Genomic DNA, 5,254 nt, shown 5'->3' on the forward strand with positions numbered 1-5,254 from the left:
TATATATCTTCCAGGAAAAATAGGGAACTAATAAGATTACCTGAAGTTGTCAGAGAATTATCCCCCAACGAGGTAATATCTTAACTGCGTCTTACGGATGAAAATTTCAGATAGAAAGAACTTGAGAGGACACTGAATTTCTGAGTGAACAGCATTTTCAAGTCCAAAGAATGAGGACATGTTATGGAGTTGCAGTTGGTAGGATAAGGCTAGAATCTAGAGTATTTACACAGGTGTGAGATGAGGAGAAGGGTATCATCTTGAAATTTGACAATGGAGACCATTTTATATTAAATAACATCTGTAGAACCTATACAATGAAGTAAATCAGAAAAAAAATTGTATTGGTGTGGAAAATAACAAGTCTCAAGTACTTTGATTAAGCCTCAGGCTAAATTTTAGTTGAACTCCAAGACCACAAGTAATAATCACATCGAACAGAAAAACGTGAGAGAAAGAACAGAATATTGATTTCACTTATTTTAAGACTGTAATGCACTGGTCTAGTATATTTAATTATAAAAATTATCCCTTATTAGAGAATTCATCTTTAAACTGAAGATAATATGTCCCTCACAGGAGTATTGTAAGAATTGAGAAAGTAATTTTTTAAGTAAATTATAAAATACTATCTGTACGGAAGCTACAGTGTTCATAAGTATAACTTTAATCTTGCTGTTAGTACTTTCCCCAAAACAGGTGTAATCGAGAGATATAAAAATAATTTCACTTTTTCCAAATGTAATGGAGAAATAAGCCACACGATTTTGTGGCTTGGTACCATTTTGTTTTCCTTCCTGGTTTATGCTTGGTATAACTTTTGACTTGAGTGTTATCCTTAGCTCAGTTTAAATTAATGACGGCTTATAACAATTCCTCAGCTATATATCACGGGTTGTTTAAAATAATACTTGTAGAATTCAAAGACAAGCAGTTAGGATTGAATTTTCTCCTTCATCACATCGCCTACAGAAATAAAAGAGAATAACATTGATGAATACTTTTCTTCAAAATTGAAAGAGAGATTTTAAATAAGGTGTGTCTCCAGTGGCACAAACAAGAAAAATACAACAAACATTAATTTATAAAATGCATAGTTGCCAAAATTGTGTGATGTTAAATTTTAGTAGATATAAAAATCAATATAGAACAGGTTCTGCTGCCAGAGAACTGTGTTAGATCTCTACATGGCCTTGGATTTAACTTTTCTTTCATTTCTTCCATCTTCTGCTAATCATAATATTGGCGGGAATAAAAACCATTATTTGTAGGTCTTTACGATATGCTAAAATCTGATGCAACCTCTGTAAATGTACTAGTCTTTTTATTCTTAAGAGAATACTACAAATAGATTAAGCAAAGAGGAAGACTGAGGGTACAGAGGTGAGACGCTTCCAGTTTTAATAAAGAGGGGTCATTTGAATTTGCTCTGTTGTCCGTATCACAATCTTAATCAAAAACTACTCTAATGTCAGTAGCTAAACTCTTGCTTTTCCTTTCAATGTCTCATATCTTTCCCCCTATCTGCCACATTCAGACGCTTCCCACATTCAGATCTCCAGCACTCTGTGCTCAGATTACCGCAGGAGTTTCCCAGTTGATCTGCCCTCCAGCTGCTTTCCAGCAGTTGTCCCGACCTTCTGTGCAAAAAGCTATCATCAGGAGCAGAGCAGGATAAAGAGCTTGTGTGACTATATGGGGAAAGGACAGTAGACAGCTGCTGGGGAGACTGACCTATTTATAAAAAAGAGAGGTTTCCTCACTTGGAGTGACAAGCACAATCTCGTCTGCCATTATTCCCAAGTGCCCTTCAGTTTCAGCTTTGGAGCTGACAGAGCTGTTTCCCTGAAATACCCGTCTCTGCTTTATTCACTTTGCTTCTCTCTTTGACCTTTATCACTATTGTCTGAAGATTCTAATTGGTTGTGTTTAATTAGTATCCGTTAATGAAAACACAACCCATGATTCATTTATGGGTTAGTGATTCAGTGATAATGAGATATCTTTGGAGACCACATAGTCTTTGGAGGCAGTAAAAAATCTAGGTACACAACCCGGGTTGATCAATACTTCAGGCCAAGTTAACAAATTTACGAGACCTTAGTTCTCTCATCTATAAAAACTGGGGCATGGCCATATTTAATGTATTAAAATACTATAAGACAATTACAAGTTTGCTGAGCATGAAAAGGAACTTAACATTCATAATTGTTTTACCTGCCTCTACTATCTATAAACTTGATAATGGGAACCAATCAATCTATCTATTTTTGAAGGGTAAGTAGAAAAATAGGTAGATTGATAGATTGGTATTAAATAAATAGATAGACTTTAATGAGGTAGGTTTAAGTTGCTGACCCACAAGGTTATGGGTTCAGAAAAAGATACCAAATTCAAGAAACAATATTTTGAATAGCGTTTTCAAAACAATTAGAAAGAATTAGATGATCAGAAGAAAATATCAAAAAGACATGAGAAAGAGCTCAATACTGAAGTAATAACAGTACTCAGCCCCTAATATGTATAATTTCAGATGTTTCTTAGGAAAGAAATTTATCTTATATTGAACTTTAGCAGTGAATGTCCAGTAGAGCACAAAATTGCTTCTGTATAATTTTATATTTTTGCCCTCTTCCTCATTGTCCTCATTATGGCCAAATATGTTTTATAGTCAAAACCCCTCTGATAAGAAGAAAGACAATCACAGACACAGATCTGACTCTTTTTTGCCACCTTACCAACAGCTAGAAGAAAGTGAATCATTGTTCCTGTGTATTAAGCTAAAAAGACTATTACTTGACCTTTGTACTTTCTAGGTCCTAGTAAAACTGCAATTTTCTTATGGGATATTTTGTGAGTGTGATAAAATGTTTTTAATATGATTAAATTAAATCAACTTACCAGTGTTATAAAAATTTAATATTCTTAATTAGATATTTCTAATAAAATGTTACCTCCTAAAGACTACAAAATACTTCCCACCTCTATGGTAGTGACCAGAGTAAGTTGATTTAATAAAGCCCAATGGGTAATAAAATATTGGCAACTTATATTGATAAAATTATGTTGCTAACCCACGAGAAAAAATCAGAATGAGTTTTGAAACTCCTCTTTCTACTTCAAAGAATAAAATATCCATGTATACCGTGGAAATATGGTATCCAATATGAACTTGGATACTCATTTTTTTTAATTTAAAATTTATTTCAAAATATTAGGATGGTACAATTGTTTTTGTTACATGGATACCTCGTATAATGCTGAATCTGGGGTTCTCATGAGTCCATCAAGAGAATAGTGTTCCTTGTGCCCAATAGATAAGGTTTTACCCCTCATCCCCTTCCACCCTCACCCCTCCTTTGTTTCCATTGTGCTTAACCTCTCTCTGTGCCCATGTGTGCCCAACACTTAACTTCCAATTATTAGAGAGTACATGTTTTCTATTCCTGAGATGTTTGACCTAGGGGAATGGTCTTTGATTTCACCCAACTTGATGCAAAGGAAGTTATTTCATTCTTTTTTGTGGATGAATAGTACTCCAGGGTATATGGGTATGTATATACTAGATAATGTTCATCCACTTGAATCAATGGGCCCCTAGGTTGATCCGACATCTTTGAAATTGTGAATTGTGCTGCAATAAACATTTGAGTGCAGGTATCTTTTTAATAACATGCATGGCTTCTTTTTCTTTGGGTAGATACTTAGAAGTGAGATTTCTGGGTCCAGTGGTAAATGTACATTCATTTCTTTTAGGAATCTCCATGCTGTTCTCTATAGAAGTTGTGCAAAGTTGCAGTACCACCAAACATGTATAAGCATTTCTTACTACCCACAGACATATCAGCATCTATTGTTTTTAAACCTTTTAGTAATGGCCAATCTGACAGAGTTAAAATGGTATCTCATTGTGGTTTTAAATTGCATTTTCCTGATGGTTAGCGATGTTGAGCCATTTCCCTTGTTCATTGGCCATTTGTTTATCTTCTTTTGAAAAACTTCTGGTCATGTATTTTGCCCATTTTTTAATGGAGTCGTTTAATTTTTTTCTTGTTCATTTTTTTTGAGTTCCTTATTAATTCTGGATGTTAGCCCTTTACTGGATGTGTGGTTTACAAATATTTTCTCTCATGCTGTAGGTTGTCTATCTACTCTGCTGGTTATTTCCTTTTCTGTGAAGAAGGTTTTCAGTTTAATTAAGTATCATTTATTGATTTTTGTTATTGCTGTATTTGCCCTTGGGGTCCTAGTCATAAATTGTTGGATTAGGTTGATATCTAGAAGTGTTTTTCCTATGTTTTCTTCTAGGATTTTTATGGTCTCATGACTTACATTTAAAACTTTTTTCATTTTGAGTTAATTTTTGTATATTGCAAAATATAGGGGACCTATTTTCCCAACTCGAATGAATAGAGCTTCTTTTACCCTGTGAATATTTTTATCTGCTTTGTTGGAGATTGGTTGGTTATAAGTAGATGGTTTTATTCTTGGGTTCTCTATTCTGTTTCCTTGGTTGATGTCTCTACTTTTATATTAGCACAATACTGTTTTAGTTACTGCAGCTTTGCAGTATAATTTGAAGTCAGGTAATATGATGCCTCCAGATCTTGGTTAAGGTTGCTTTGGACTATTCTAGCTTTTTCTTGTTGTTGTACCAAATGAAACATATAATTATTTTTTCTAGATCTATCATAGATCTAGATTGGTATTTTGATGTAGATTGTGTTGAATCTATAAATCACCTTGGACAGTATTGACATTTGAACAATGTTGATTTTACCAATTTAGTAGCAAGGGATGTTTTTTATTTGTTTACATAATCTATAATTTCTTCATCAGTGATTTGTAATTCTCATTATAGAGATATTTCATCTCCTTGATTAACTATATTTCTCGATGTTTTATTTTCTTTATAGCAATTATAATTGGTATTTAGTTCTTGATTTTATTCTCAGCTTGAATGTTATTAGTACGTAGAAATGATGCTGATTTGTGAACATTGATTTTGGAACCTGAGACTTTGCTGAGTTTATTTGTTAATTACAGCCATCTTTTGGTAGAATCTTTAGGGTTGTCTAGATATAAGGTCATATCATATCATTAGCAAACAGAGATAGTTTGTTCACCTCTTCCTCTTGCCTGAGTTCTTTCCTGGCTAGGACTTCCAATACTATCTTGAAAGTAGGACAGTAGGCACCCTTGATTTATTCTGGTTCTTTGGGGAAATGGTATCAGCTTCTCTACATTCTGTATA

This window comes from Otolemur garnettii, unplaced genomic scaffold, assembly GCF_000181295.1.
Source record: "Otolemur garnettii isolate 467f Iridium unplaced genomic scaffold, OtoGar3 scaffold00036, whole genome shotgun sequence".
In the NCBI taxonomy this organism is placed as follows: domain Eukaryota; kingdom Metazoa; phylum Chordata; class Mammalia; order Primates; family Galagidae; genus Otolemur; species Otolemur garnettii.